At 45.5% G+C, this 16703-nt stretch overlaps 1 protein-coding gene across 1 annotated transcript in view; it reads right to left on the minus strand.

Moving 5' to 3' along the window:
* Positions 1-16703, minus strand: part of PDGFRL (platelet derived growth factor receptor like) — a 707591-nt gene that overhangs the window by 369024 nt on the left and 321864 nt on the right. The gene's annotated exons all lie outside the window — the stretch shown is intronic.

A 16703-nucleotide genomic window follows, 5' to 3' on the forward strand; every position in this document is an offset into this window, starting at 1 on the left:
CCCGGTCTTCGGTGTCTCGGTGGGCCGCTATGAGTGCCGCGCGTGTCCCAGTGGGCCGCTGTGAGTGCCGCGCTTGCCTCAAGCGCTTCCTGGATTACAGAGGCAATGCGCCAACATCATGTCGTGGCATCCTGGTTGCAGGGGTCAGGTGAGAGTGCACTATGCCAACGGCGTTCGGCAGCCATGGCAACGACCAACGCTGAGGTTGCTATGTGCTCACTATAAAAGGCAGACGCAGCTGTTCTCCTACTCTTCCTTATTCCTGTCAGGCTCCTGCCTTTGCCTTCCTGTCTTGTGGAACCTCCTTCACTTGTCTCACCCTTTGCTTTACCCTTTTGGGGTTACACTTCCTCGCTCCATAACCTTGCTCCCCCTCGTCTCAGTACCTGTCTTTGTGAGTTTCTGGGACCCCATTCTGCTTTTCTCCCTATTTTTCTCTTGTATCATAAGGGTTAGTTACCTTTGGGTTTCTCCTTCTTGTTGCTCTGTCCACCTCCCGGCCCAGTGTCATTCACTGCCTTCACGCCCGTTAATACTGGGAGGTGATCCTATGTAGTGGGAGAGCTGGTCCCTAATCTTGCCTAAGTTTCCCAACTGCTCATGATGGAAGGGGGCTGGATCCTCTACCTGCACTGATCCCAAAGCAACGTGGACGTTTGGCGAACCAGTACCACTGAGAAGAGCTAACGGATACTGCGCTCCCACAGTCAAGCCATCGCAAAACAACGCCCCAGTGACCAGGTTCTTGACACCTATGAACATCATGGTATTTTTAGTCGATATACCGCAGTACCTAAATCCAATGCCAGAAATGAACACCCTCTTAAGTATGTGGAACACTTCCACCTTCCCCAGAACTTGGATACTAGTAATGGACCGATGGTGACTGGCAATGTGTTCACACGTTCCCAGCGACTGCTGCCCTTGCCAATCACTATGCTACAGGAAACAAGACCATACAAAGAGACCGTTGCTGAGAAAATTGCTTATGCAGGACTCGCTCATGGACAAACATATGCGGTTCGCCAATGGCTTCAGAATGCCAATGTCCCATTCTGGTTTTTTGCTAAATGGAGAATCAAGTCACCGGCTCCTCACACTCCCATACTAGCAAGCCAGGAGTCTCAAGGCTTGCAATCGCCAGTGCAAAACCTCTACAACAAACTTACACCACAGGTGTCCAGAGGGGCAGGACTGATCAATAGCAACTCCAATGAAGCATGATGATCCAAAATGACGGTGGCCCAAATGAGGGCATGGAAGCCTGGTGCCAAAGCCAAATCAGCTGAATAGCCACATTCAAAGCACTTTCTATGCTCTGCTGAAACAGGGAAAAAGATACCCATTATTCCTTCTCTACAAGTCCCAGGGGCCGCCCCATCAAAGTAAGCAAGTTTACCCTGTGAAACATGGGTTTGAGAGTTAGAGCTTGGAGGTTCGGGGAGATAGATAGTGTGGAGGTACGCCAATCAGGTAGCAGAGCAGAACAAATAGGAGGGGGGTTAGCAGGTGGAGGGAGAGAGAGTGCAAAATGTGGCAAAAGAGTAAAAGAAGAAGGCATCACATGTGGAGCATGAGAAAGAGGACATAATGTGGTGGAGCGGAACGAGACAATGAGGAGGGTGAGAAGGAGGAGAGGATTAAAGAGAGTGAATGATCAGAGGGTGTGGTGGAGCGGCACAAGAAGGAGGAGGGGCGAGCGGTGGAAGAGAAAAAGTACACAGGAGATTGGAGAGGATCAGGAAGTGGTGAAGCAGAACAAGGAGGATGAGGGGCGCCATTGGAGAATAAAGGAGGTGGGAGAAGACTAGGAAGTGCTGAAGCAGAACAAAGATGAGAAGCTGGAGCAGGAGAATAGAAATAGTTGAGGAGGCAGAAGGTGATCAGCCAAAAGAGGTGGAGAGAGTTACAGAAAGGAGGCTGGTATTAAGAAGAAGAGGAGCAAAGAGGGAAAAGACTATTAGGAGAGGAGGAAGGTGGCTCCTGAGAACAAACTGACAATAAGCTTGAAGAACAAAAAACTAAACAAGAGTAAGGCAGCAGAGAAGCGGGGGAAGGAGGAGGTGCCCAAGGCCAGAGGCAGCCTGGTAGGAAGCCTGTCACCCAATGTTGGTGGACACTGTGGTACAGCCTACCAAGATAATATTAATGAGAATGGATAGGGCCCTCCCCACGTGTGGGTTAAGAGGTATGTAAAAGTATTTATTTTAAAATGACAAACCACACAATAAGAAAGTAATCAAGAACAAATACACAGATTAAAATATTCCATATGTTCTTTGGTATTTATCTGGGGGGACAAAAAAAGGAAAACACATTTTTGTCAATAATTTATAAATGTATACTCAAGTTCACAATCATAAAAAAAGAATAATTACCATTTAAAATCTCCTTCCAGAAATGTAACAAATAAATAGGATCATATCTGTATGCAAATCTTAAAAACTAGAACATCTACTAGAGAGCAATTTCAGAAGATGGTATAAAGTTTCAATAGAGTTAATACCCTGGCAGAATTGGCATAGACGCAGGGAACGCGTAATTGTTTCTCACGCGCCCAAGAGTTGTTTGGTGGGAAGCAAATTAAGTCATAATCTTAAGACATTAATTCTTCCATTTTCATTAGAAAATGAATCAGATATTTTGCCAACAAAGCATAAGGTTTTTCAATAAAAGAAAAAATAGAATAAAGATTATAGTTAACAATTTGGGATCTTGTATGAATACAATCATAATGCACCACTTTTCTTTTTACCGCCATTGAATTGGTATTGAAATCGGAGATCTGTCAACTCAAGTCTATCTAAAATCATCTGGCTAGACAAAATCCAAGTATCCAGAACTGCACAAGACTGGTTTAGCATTAATTTGTTCCGACTAGAAAACAAGGAGAATGCCGAAGGATTGACAATTGTACCGAATAACAAAAGCCTTTTCCAATCTGCCATTTGTTGAAGAGAACAGAGTCCCAATTCATAATTAATTATTGAAATGGTCACTATATTAGGAAGGTTTAAACAACCTCTTCAAAGTTTGCCCTCGACCATGGCCCAATCAATAAAGACACAATTAGTTTCAGCTCTATAGGTGAGCCAAGGAGCAATTTTCTCCTTTCAAAAATGGTATCATTGGGGGCATAGAAAAATTGGCATACTTACGATCGACTTCTTTGAATTGGGCCACAAAGACCATAACAGGCATTCACATACCTTTTAGTTCCTTAGAAAGGTTAAAAATGTTATTTAATGGTAACACCCAAGTATTTCCAAGAATCCACTAATTGGAGTTCGATGCAGTCCAAGAACACGAGAAATTGAATCTTTTGGATTTCATTTGGTCAATAATCATCATCCTCAATATTGCAGGATTAATGTCCAGATCCATTCATTAAGAAAAGAGGACAAGAGCTTTATAACAGATTGTAGCCCGATTTAGGTAGGATCAAGAAGGACAATGTATACAAGATGACAAATGTGATACTTTCCCAAATGTGGGGAAGTGCGCTACAAGTCTAGATCCCAAATCAACTATGTATAAATAGGCAGAACAAAAATAATGATCAAACACATTTGTCAACAGAACAGTAATTCATTTGTACTTTACAAAAAAAGGTTCATTTAATAATGTAGTCAAACAAATAGATACATTTATACAGAGCTCTACGCATTTTGGGTAATCCCCTTCATCAGGACCTTGGTAAGGTCATCAATTCAACAGATTCAATCTTCCATTACTATAAGATAAACACAGTATATTAACCATATTCAGATACTACATTTCTACAACCCTTTGAAAAGTCACTCTTCCATAATAAGGATCCCTATTCACCTGGAATCCAATAATGGGTTGTTTCAGTGAACAAAACTGCAATTCTCCTCAGGCGGACAACTCATCACCATCAACTTCACAACACAATCTTGTGCAATCTGTGGAAAAGTCATAAACAATTTGGCTAGGAGGAGTTCTAAGAAAAATGCATACTGGCCATATAAAACAGGGGGGTCAGGATTAACACTAAATAGGAAATAACACTAAATAAGAAATAGTTGGTAGTCTTACCTAAACCTAGTAGGCAGAGGGCTATGTCATCCTTTGTTTGTAGCTTTAGGTTTGTAAGTTGATGTGGGTGATCTAGCTAATCACAAAAACCAAATTTCAGTATTGTTTCAAACCAATAGCCTAATGTATAACGCAACAAGTAAAGTACAAAGGTAGCAAGGAAGTAAATGAACTCTTCCTACCTTGAGGGAGTGTGTCAGGAGACTCTAATGGTCAATATGAACACAGGATTAGTCTCAGTATGAATCATCAGACGAAGTATGTACTGCTGGAATGACAAAAGGTGTGGGTGGAAAAGGTCACTATCCTAATGTACTTCTTACATCCTATAATGGAATGAGGAAACTACACAATTCAAGATTTATACTCACCAATGCCGGTGAGAGGTGATCACACTCATGGAGGTGTAACAAACAAGTAAAGACGCGGACTGTCCAAAATGTCTGCCATTAAATCTAGCGTGACGTGTGACATCATCACGTTGAAGTATGACTACATCTTAATGTAAAAAATGCTCAATGTTTGTGGGATCAAGGTAAACGTTGCCGTAAGAGTATGTGGGTGGGTCAGGCAACCATAGTGAGATGGATGGATGATTATCAGGGAATGCTCTCCAAGGCAACAGAGGAGATGCATTGTAAAAAATGGTGCTATTGGGAAGGGATGTAGCGCCCTCACAACATAACTGTGTCATGTCACGCTGCCGTTTTGGACAGTCTGCGTCTTTACTTGTTTGTTACACCTCCACGAGCGCGATCACCTCACACCGGCGTTGGTAAGTGTACATCTTAATTTAATTTTTTGTAGTTTCCTCATTGCATTATAGGACATAAGAAGTACATTAGGATAGTGAGCTTTTCCACCAACACCTTTTGTCATTTCAGCAGTACATACACTGTCTGATGTTTCTTACTGAGACTAATCCTGTCTTCATATTGACCATTAGAGTCTCCAAACACACTCCCTCAAGGTTGGAAGAGTTCATTTACTTTCTTGCTATCTTTGTACTTTACTTCTTACCTTATATATCAGGCTATAATTTTGGAACAATAGTGAAATTCAGTTTTTGTGACTATCTAGATCAGCCAGTTCGACATTAAAACCTTAAGCTACGAAGAAAGGACAACATAGCTATCTGCCTATTAGGTTTAGGTAAGATTCACACCTTTTTCTTATTTAGTGTTATTTCCTATTTAGTGTTAATCCTGAGCCCCGATGTTTTATATGGCCAGTATGCATTTTTCTAAGAACTCCTCCTAGCCAAATTGTTTGTGACTTTTACACAGATTGCACAAGTTTGTGTTGTGAAGTTGAAGATGAGGAGGTGTCCTCCTGATGAGAATTGCAGTTTAGTTCACTTAAACCATCCACTATTGTAATCCAGGTGAATAGGGATCTTTGTTATGGAAGCTTGACTTTTCAAGGATTGTAGAAATGTGGTATCTGAATACACAATTGGCTAATATACTGTGTTTACCTTATAGTAATGGAAGATTGAATCTGTTGAATTGATGACCAAACCCAGCGCCCGATGAAGGGGATTACCCAAAACGCGTAAAGCTCTGTATATATTTATCTAATAGTTTGAGTACTAAAAATACACCCTTTTTTGTAAAGTACAAATGAATTACTGTTCTGTTGATGAATGTGTTTGATGATTCATTTTGTTCCACATCTTGAAGAATTTTGACTGTATTCAGTTAATTGGTTGTGCAGGGGAGGCGAGGGTCCCCACTCAGGGCTCTTTTCTTCCTTTTGCTATCGACATTCCACCTTGTACCAGGGTGGTTTACTCTCCCCTACACCCAAAGTATCTTTATCTATTTTTTACCTAATACTCTTAATGTCTAGGAGTGCAACATCAGTGTTTTTTCGACAATCTCTAAATTCTCTCAACATATATCTACTTTCTGAATCCCAATGTGTTCAACAAGGTGCTTGAAATGTGCTACCTCTGACCTCCTAAAAGACTAGTTGAAAAGGATAAAGACCTCTTACCTGAACCCTAGTGCACAGGCAGCGCTTACCTTTGATCCTTCAATTGGCCTTTGGTCTATTTCATTTCCACTACTTGCTGTCTATTCTCCCTTGAGATCAGATGCAAAGAATGTGGGTGTGCTATTGGATGGGCAGACGACCATGAAACCTCTGATCAATGTGGTTCTAAGTAATTGATTTATAAATCTCAAAATGTCAGAAAAAGGATCAATTTCTAGAGGGTAAGCATAGGGCTTTAAATAAAGGACCTAGATTGTGAGTGCATTGATGAACAAACTCTAAACTGGAATACACCAATGCCCTGTGTGCATGCCTCCCAGTGGCATTACGGGGTAAATTCCAAAGACCCAAAACAAAATAATGTTTCGAAGGGATTGTGTCCTCCGACGTATTCCTCATCTTAGATATATCCTTCCAGCTCTGCTGGCCTCGGAAAAAATTTTTTCTCCAGAGGGCGCTGCGCGTCGACGTCCCTCGAGTCGATGTCCTTCGACAGCCGCCGTATCGACGCTCAACGTCATCCTGCCTATAAAGGCCGCGCGCAGCGTCTGTTGCTCAGTTCCGTTTTTCCGCGCTACTCGGTGCCTCGGAATACCATTGCTCAGTTCTTAGTCAGATAATACCTATTTACCTCGAGTTATTCGATCCGTACTCGATGGCTTCCTCGTCGGAACCGACAACTCCTCGATCCGGCTTCAAAAAATGTCGAGATTGTGGGAAAAAGATGTCGTTGACCGATCCTCACAGAAATTGTCTGTGGTGCTTGGGAGCCGAACACCATTGTTCGGAGTGCGAGGACTGTATGTCCATGACAGCTAAGGCCCTGAAGGAGCGTAGGGGGAAGCTGGAGAAAGGTAAGACTTTTAAAGCTTCTTCTTCGTCGACGAAGTCGAGACATTCGTCTCCTCGTCACCATTCACGCTCCAGGTCTCGGAGTGGGTCTCATCACTCCTCGAGATCGAAGCACTCGAAGAGGAGACGTCGAAGATCCCCTTCTCCGTCTTCCTCTTCCTCTGTTTCGCCAAAAAGAATCCCTTGCCCCACGAAACATAGTTCCCGGGCTGAATGGGAGGAATTCAGGAAAAATATGATGAGCGTCTTCGAGAAAGCGGCCTCGACCCCCTCGAAGACTGCCGAGAGCGATGCTCTGGTCGAAAGACCCGACGGTCAAATACGCCGCGAGTCGCAGTACCCGGCGAAAGAAATCTCTCGAGCGCGTCTCGAACCCTCGAGTAGGACTATGACCTCCAAACCTTCCTCGAAGGTTCCTTCGACGCCGTCGACGAAGGTTCCGTCGAGGTCGATGTCTTCGACGCCGTTGTCGAAGGGACCTTCGACACACGGGTCTGTCGACTCGACGCCGGCCTCGACACCGGCGTCGACGCCGAGAAAAGTCACGGTGACCACACATCCAGTGACGATCCCCAGGCCCTCGACGTCGATGGCGTCGATATTGTCGAGTAGAATTCCAATTCTATCGAGGTCCTCGAGGCCTCCACCTCTGTTTTCGACGCCACGCTCGAAGCCTTCGACGTCGGCGTCGACGACATCGACGTTCTCGAGGCCAATAATGACAAGTTCGGCACCCTCTGCCTTGGAAATGGGATTTACTCCCTTTATGAGTTCAGAACAATTGAGAACTATATCCTCAATTTTAGAAGAGGGTGATTTGTCTAAACAAGACACATTTGAGTTACAGGGACCTGTAACCCCAGTTAGAGAGGAATTTTCCTCTGAAGAGCGCAGATTAAAGGATCTTCATGATTCTTTACATGAGGCAAGTGGGTTAGACACTTCCCCTGAGGTGGATTTTGCTAAGCCAGACCCGGGGGAGCATGCTGAAACCCCCAACAGAGCCTTAATGGCCAGGATTACAGAGTTCATGGGGTGGTCTACACCTTCACAATCTTTCCAGCAAGATGACCTCACGGATATTCTTGACAAAGGCCCACAAGAGGATCCAGTGGTGCCCTTTCATAAAGCTCTTCAGAGAAAGATCATGACAAACTGGGAAACCCCAGATGTAATACCAGCAGTAAATAAAAAACTGTCTGCAAAGTACAGGGTATCTTCCACAGACCCAGAGTTCTTGTCTAAACATCCATCCCCAGAAAGTCTGGTGGTACAAGCAGCATCCTCTACCGATATCAAGACGGCTTATCCTACAGTCCCACAGGACAGGGACGATAAAAAATATGATGCTATGGCAAAGAAAGTCTTTTCAGCATGTAGCATGGCGGTTAAAGTCTGTTAATGCTACTTGCACCCTTGCTAGGTTCAGCCATAGACTTTGGGAGTGTGCTTCTACAGCGGCTGACTGCATCCCGGAGGGAGAAGAAAGGGATGCGTTCCTGAATATTATACAGGACGGTAAAGACGCTATGTGCGAATCCCTCCAGACGGGCATTGATTCGGCTGACAGTATCAGCAGAGCAATGGCGGCAAGTACATCAACCAGGAGGTTCGCTTGGTTGAGAAAGTCGGGTTTTGCCCCAGATGTGCAAGCCAGGCTCTTGAACATGCCATTTGATGGCTCTTCTTTGTTCGGGAAAAAGGCGGATGACAGTTTAGAGAAACTGCAAACTTCAAAAGCAGCAGCAAAATCCCTAGGAGCTGCAATCCGTCAGACTCCTTTTCGTCCCACGGGAACCTCTGCGAGGGGCAAGTCCTTTCGCTTCTACTCCGCATTCGGAAGAGGTAGAGGACGACTGGCTCAAAGGGGTCAACGAAGAACTACCCGAGGTGGACGGGGTAGATATTCTAAAGCCGCAGCAACAGCAGGTGCCTCTTTACCATCGGCATCTGCATCAGCAGATGCAGATGCAGGACACCCCTCACAGGACACCTGTAGGAGGCAGGTTGACTCAACATCTGACGGTATGGCAGGCTATCACGTCAGATGCTTGGGCATTGGAAACAGTCGCCCAAGGTTACTGCCTGCCTTTCCTACGTATACCTCAGAGTCATCCACCGGGGATCAGCTCTCAGAAAGCTCCAGATCCGCTCCTCTTGCAGGAAATTTTGGACCTGCTAGAGAAAGGTGCCATAGAACCGGTACCTGTAGCGGAGAGGAACAAGGGCTGGTATTCCCCTTACTTTCTCATTCCGAAGAAAGACGGAGGACTGAGACCCATCTTGGACTTGCGAGAATTGAACAAATTCCTCAGGAAAGACAAATTCAAGATGGTCACTCTTTCTCAGATCCTCCAGGCCCTTCAGTTTCAGGACTGGTTGGTATCTCTGGACCTTCAGGACGCTTATTTCCATGTGCCTATCCATCTCAAACACAGGAAATACCTGAGGTTCGCAATTGGCAACTCTCACTATCAATTTCGAGTACTGCCATTTGGGCTGACCTCCGCCCCGAGGGTCTTCACCAAGTTAATGTCGGTAGTGGCTGCAAGTCTAAGGAGGGAAGGGATTCACGTCTACCCCTACCTGGACGATTGGCTGATCAGGGCTGTTTCTCCGGAGCAAGCTCAGATCCAGCTAAATCACGTGTGCTACTCCCTTCACAAACTGGGCTTCTCCCTCAATTTAAAGAAGTCTCAAATGATACCATCGCAGAGACTCCAGTTCATAGGAGCGATCCTGGATACTTCCCTGGGAAAAGCCTGGCCACCAGAGGTGAGGGCTCAAGATATTCTACAGATGGTTACCAAGTTCCAACATGCCCAACGTCTCCCAGCCTTCGACTTTTTGAGGTTGCTAGGCCTCATGGCATCCTGCATTTTCCTTGTGCCAGAGGCTCGCCTGAGAATGAGATCCCTCCAGTGGGCACTGAGGACTCAGTGGACACAATTCTCAGGGAGAATGACAGATCTTCTTCAGGTTCCCGGCAGGGTGGCTCGAGACCTTCAGTGGTGGGCCTGTCAGGAGAACATTATGAAAGGAGAACAGTTTTGGCAACCCTGGCCGGAGATAACAGTAGTCACGGATGCCTCACTCACGGGGTGGGGAGCCCACGCCAACGACTTGACCATCAGCGGTCGTTGGTCTCCATCGGAGTCCAGACTACACATCAACCTGTTAGAGCTGAGAGCCATCAGACTTGCGTTGAAGGCTTTCCTGCCAGCTGTACAAGGGAAGAACGTCCTGATAATGACGGACAACACGGTGGCCATGCATTACCTCAACAAAAGAGGAGGCGTAGGATCACTACCCCTGTGCAGAGAGGCGATGCAGCTCTGGTTTTGGGCAATCCAAGAAGGAATCTCTCTATCGGCAGTTCACCTAGCCGGAGAGAAGAACTTGACAGCGGACGCTCTGAGCAGGCAGAACACAGTCTCCCACGGGTGGGAGCTAGCTCAGGAAGTCCTTCAAGAGATCTTCGCCCTTTGGGGAACCCCTCAGGTAGATCTGTTCGCCACCAGCCTAAACAGGAAATGTGACCTGTTCTGCTCAAGGGAATTTCCTCCGAGAGGAGCTCTGGGAGACGCGTTCATAGTGGACTGGGAGTTTCCGCTTCTGTACGCGTTCCCACCGGTCCCTGTCATTCCTCAAATGATCAGGAGGTTGAGAAGATTCCGGCGAACCATGATCCTAATTGCCCCAGATTGGGCCAGGAGAACGTGGTACCCGGACCTTCTAGACTTGTCCATCTGCCCTCCAATTCGACTTCCGCTCAGAGAGAACCTACTCTCACAGAAGGGAGGTCAGGTTCTCCATCCAGACATCAAAACCCTCAACCTTCACGCTTGGCTTCTGAACGGCTGAGGTAAAAGGATTGGGACCTCCCTGATGATGTTATGGAGGTGTTGCTTTCGGCAAGGAGGCCAGCAACAAAGTCTTTATACCGCTGCCGTTGGAACAGATTTTGCAGCTGGTGTAGAGAACAGAATATCGACCCATTTTCATGTGGTACACCAATGGTTTTGTCCTTCCTACTATATATGGCAAATTCAGGCCTTCAAGTTGGCACCATTAAGGGCTATCTCGCAGCGCTATCTATCTTTAAGCGTACTGCGGAGGAACCATCCTATTTCAAATTACCCTTGGTAATACAGTTTCTAAAGGGGTTAACCAATGTTTATCCCCCAAGACCATTCCAAGTTCCCCTATGGGATTTAAACTTAGTACTAACTTTCTGATGGGTACACCTTTCGAACCTCTCCATTCTTGTTCGTTAAGATTCCTTACCCTTAAGACTGTTTTATTAATAGCACTTACATCTGCTAGAAGGGTGAGCGAATTACAAGCTCTTTCTTGTAAACCCCCTCATACAATCTTTCACAAAGACAAAGTTGTCCTGCAAGTGAAGCCTAATTTCCTCCCAAAGGTAGTTTCTGAATTCCATATCTCTCAGAAGATTACCCTACCATCTTTCTATCCTCCTCCTCACCCGGGGAAAGAGGAAGAGAGGTTACACAGACTAGACCCTAGGAGGGTTTTAAGTTTTTACATTAGTAGACTAGCCAGGATAAGACAGGCAGACCAGCTGTTTGTAGGTTACGCAGGTCACAAGCTGGGGTTACCAATAACTAAGCAGACCATTTCCAGATGGATCATTCTAGCCATTCTGGAATGTTATAAACTGGCAGGGAAAGAGCCCCCTCAAAACCTTAGGGCTCATTCGACCAGAGGTATTGCAGCTTCATCGGCCCTCAAAAGAGGCGTGCCAATTAAAGATATATGTGCGGCCGCTACATGGTCGTCTGTCCATACCTTTACACGTTTTTACAATCTGGATTCCTCCTCTAGTCAAGAGACTAGGTTTGGAAGGGCTGTACTGCATTCTATTCATCAATAGAAGACAGCGTGAAGTCAGTACTCCCTCCTCCGAATATAGAATACTGCTATGGGAGCCTATCTAAGATGAGGAATACGTCGGAGGACACAATCCCTTCGAAGAACAAGTTACTTCTTACCTTGTAACGTTCTTTCGACGGGATGTTCCTCCGACGTATTCCTCATCGACCCTCCCATCCATCCCCGCAGTTCTACTTCCCTTGTTGTTGCAGCTTACGCTCCTTCAGGGTGATGAGTCTAGTCCAGACAGTAATACTGTGGGCTACAAAACGGAACTGAGCAACGGACGCTGCGCACGGCCTTTATAGGCAGGATGACGTCGAGCGTCGATACGGCGGCTGTCGAAGGACATCGACTCGAGGGACGTCGACGCGCAGCGCCCTCTGGAGAAAAAAAATTTTCCGAGGCCAGCAGAGCTGGAAGGATATATCTAAGATGAGGAATACGTCGGAGGAACATCCCGTCGAAAGAACGTTACAAGGTAAGAAGTAACTTGTTCTTTTCGTTTATGTTTCATCTACTCATAGATCCTTGCACTGGTTAAGCACGCTGGAAAGATCTGAGTTTATAATAGCTTGTCTAACTTGTATTTGTATTTATTTGACGAATAGGGATGTCAATTTTGATCAGAAATCACTTAAAATAACACATTTAAAGATAGTGGAAGCATTTCACTGAAAGGTTTCTATGCCTAGCATGAAGAGGAGAACAAGTGGAGAACCAATTTATGAGTGTGTGAACGCGTGGGACATATATTCAGGGACAAGACAAAACAAAATGATAACAGAAACAGGTGGCATACAAAGGTAGCATAAATCTAGGGTGGCAAGTGTTTCAAACTACAAACTAAAGAGGAGTACAAGCATACGAAATTACACTGTTACGCGATAATAGAGGGAGCGGTGGGTTCAGGTAGAAAGGATGGGGGAGATGGTGGGAGGAGCTCGCTCTTTGGCAATTAGGTGAAGTTTAATCAAAGCTTTGAAGACATCCACCGTTCCACTGGTGTTGCTTGCGATGGGCAGCAAGTTCCAATGGACCCAGGCAAGTAAGTAGAAAGAGCTGGACATTGGACTTGAGTGCAGAGGTGGAGCAGAATGAACTAGACAGTGAGTAAACAGAGATACAGTAATCCAGGTACTGAGGAGAAAGACCATTGATACTTTTGTAAACTAAAAAAAGGGAGCTGTTGTCAATGGAGAGTCATCCAGCATGGTGTTGTTAGGTAGGAGTAGGGGAGGATCTGGGTAGGATGTAGAGAGGGTGGGTAGCAAAGTTGAGCAATTTGTCCAGAGAGAGAAAAGAGTAGTTAGAGGGGAAAGCCCAAGGAATGCACATAAGCGTTATTCCAGCTTCTTGCGCACGAGGGTGGAGTTTAGCACGTGAACAGCAGAGGAGGTGGTAGTCATGAGGTTTTGCAGACATTGATCGCTATCAAAGTGGACCCCAACATTGTGAGCGTTGGGTGAGGACGCAAGAGGTTCAGGGGGGAGGCAGATAGGAGAGGGATGGCATTGGAACCCGGGCGAAAGATGACTTCCATTTTTGTAGAGTTCAGCATGAGGCACTGGAGAGCTATCCAGTGACTGATTGCAGTATAACATTTGGTAAGCCTTTCCAAAATGGCTTGGGTGAAGGAGGGAAAGGAGAAAAAGATTTGAGTGTCATCAGCAAAGTGATGACAGTGAAAGCCAAAAGACAAGATTCGTTTTCTAGTTTTCCTAGGGCACAGAGCTATAGGTGGTGAAGAGCAAAGGTTTAATGCTTAGGCGACTTCGCTCCTTCCTATTTTGTCAACAAATTGATCTGCTGTGCCCCCGCTCAGGTGTTTAAAAGCTGTAAACCTTCTAAAGGCCTCTGGCTTTAAATAGTACAGACAACAGATGTTGCCACTTTCCTGTACAGGTCAATACAACATGCAATTGACCCCTGTTCAATATTCGTTGCTCCCCATTATAGGTGGTTTCATAAGAAAAACTGAAAGAACCCCTTTTTTGCTAAGACCATCGCAGAGATTCTAGGGGTGTGCTACAAATGTAGTAAGTCAATGTTATCATGCTGCTTCTCAGAGTGTGCTACTTCCATGTCACATTTGTTATTCCCAATAAGTCATACGTGGCCTCAGATGCACTGTAATCTGTTTATGTTCCACTGGATGCCACATTGCCATGAGTAAGTAGAATCCTTCATTAAGTGTCAAACCTGACCTCTGGAACCTAACCAAGAAGCATTTACCTTGACTGCATATATGTGATGTATCTGCATTTTAGATATGGGATAGGAAATGAAAATAAAAAATGGCAAATAAAAAAGGGTCCAACCTGCCATATATATATTACTAAATAAATAAATCCCAACAATACCCAAAGTCTATGGTGTTTTTTTATGTGTAGTTTTAAATGACCACAACGTGAATATTAAAATGCAATATTCATGGGCTGGTTCTTTGTATTTCTTCATAGACCCATTACGTAATAGGTGAAGACACTGTGTACAAAACATTCCGTTTTACTTGTGAAGAAGATGGGAGAAGTAAATCCACCACCGGCTTTCCCGATGTTTTGGCATAGAACTTCTATCAGGCCTAGGCTGCATAGTCATTGGTGAGGGTTCATGGGACTCGTATGCCAAAACATATGTAGAGCCTCAGGTTGCCAGTGATTTGGAGGAAAAGAGGCTGTTAGTAGAGGTGTTGCTGGGGGGGGCTAAGGGGGCTATAGCCCCTGGTGTTTTGGTTGTAGCCCCGGATAGAATCTCAGGAGCTCCAACCAAAAGACTAGCTAGCCCCCAGTCCTGACAGTTCTGACATTAGCATAGCCCCGGGTCTTTTCCAGACCTAGCAACACTCCTGGCTGTTAGTGAGAGGCTTGCTTTCTGTTTTGGGGACTCGGTTTTAGAAAACACTCTTTGCATTCTAGTTTTCTTCTTTGTGGGATTCTTCCAGTAATTGATTGCAGCAACTGTAGGCTATGGTCCTATGGTGTGGTTTGGAGGCTATTTGAGGGGTGTGCCTTCTAGCTGGTACTCAAGTCAGCAAGTGTGTGCTTGTCCAACCCTGTTGTTGTGTGGTTCCGCATTTGGTGTTTGAGGTTGTCCTTAGATGCTTTGCTTTGGTTGTGACTGCAGGAAAAGATAGCATGTCCTGTGTTTCCCATTGTACATCCAGGACAAGTCCCATAGGACAAGCATCTCCTGATTGGAATGAGGGATTGGTATGTATTCACAGAGCCATACAGGCAACTGGTGAATATTTCAGTAATCAATTTTAATGCAGAGGAATGCAGCCAGCTTAAGAGAAGTTTGAAGGAAATATAAATATAGAGTAGTACAGGAGATAATTCTGAAAGCAATTTAATATACAGATACATCCAGGTATCACAAGTTAAAACTGAAAGTTTTAAGGATAGAAAAGCAATACAAGCAGCTGACTAATTCTTGGTATGTAAATAATTAGGGTTTTATTGTGCATTAGCATCCTCGGCGGGGGAGCCAGCCAATCATGGACTGACACTGGACTGACACTGCTAGTGTTAGTCTGCGTTCCAAGCTGCCTGATGGCCGGATCCCCCACCCGCCATCTTCCACCCCACCAACCCAGTTTTATTTCACCCTCGCCCAATCCCACTCACCTGTTTGCTGCAGCGGCAGAACCTGCCCGACGCAGGTCCTGCCCCAGCTCTGTTTAGCCGCCATGGAAATGGAAGAGAGGCTCCAATGGAGCCCCTCCTTCCTATTCCATGGTGGTCATGTTGGTTTAGTATTTACTCTCCATGAACGGGATGCCACTGAAAAAAAACCATTTGCACCCGTGTAGCGAACTACATGGGTCTTACTGGCAATATGCCCCTCGGTAGCGGGCCGTTCATGCAGGTAACGCTGTGCTCAGGTCCTTAACTTGGGCGGCGTGCCACCTCGGGTCATGTCATCTCATTAGAACCTTGGAAGCGGGCGCTGGCCAATCAGGATGCTCGGAATGTGGGCTGTATTGTATGGTACAAGACCACGTTCCCAGCAGCCTAGGTAGCCAGCGCCCTCTTCCCTGCTCCCTGTTCCACCTCACCTCTTAGCACTCGTGTAGTTTCCTACATGGGTGCTAAGAGTGTGCTTTTTTGGTTAAAAAAAAAGGAAACATACCTTTGCTGCATGGGCCAGTGCCGCAGAGTGCTGTCCGTTTTCAATGTTGATGGCGTCACAGTCATCGACCTGGAAACAAGGGTGCCAGTGAGCTTACCGGCACCCTTCTTTCTGGACCGGCAAACTTAGAATGAGGTCCACTGTCTCTTATTTGGAAACTAACATATTCTGCGCTAAGTTTGGCCCGGGCCTGTTGGGAGACAAAGATCAGAAGTTCTGTTAAGCTGCCGTTCAGACATAGCCAGTTTTCTGAAATCCATCTTTCGATTTGGCAGTAGATGTTAGATATGGTGGTTGAGTCTTTGGCATGATCACCACTGACTTCTATGACCATTTGGGTGTGCTCGGCATAGTTTGTAAAAAATTTGCCCAAATCGTCAAGGAGAGTGCAGAGCGATCTAGTGTAAAGATTGAAGAGAGCGGGCTAGATGGAAGCGCCCTGGGGCACCCCGCAATTGATAGGGGCTGAGGAAGAGAAGGATGGTCCCCACTGTATTCTGGACTCTCGATTTGAGAGGAAAGAATGGAACCAACCCACAACCTCCTTGGAGCATTGGCTAGGATCTCTCAGGAAGATTAAAAGGCATTCATGGTCTATCAAATCAAAAGTCGCAGATAGATCCAACAAAATCAACATCCCGGATTTCTCCTCGCCCTTGATTTTTATCATGTGGGACTGGAGGTCCACCAGAGCTGTCTCGGTACTGAAAGATGGTCGGAAACCCGATTGTCGGTTGTGAAGGATGTTATTAGACTCTACAAAG

This window comes from Ambystoma mexicanum, chromosome 6q, assembly GCF_040938575.1.
Source record: "Ambystoma mexicanum isolate Mex_15411 chromosome 6q, UKY_AmexF1_1, whole genome shotgun sequence".
In the NCBI taxonomy this organism is placed as follows: Eukaryota; Metazoa; Chordata; class Amphibia; order Caudata; family Ambystomatidae; genus Ambystoma; species Ambystoma mexicanum.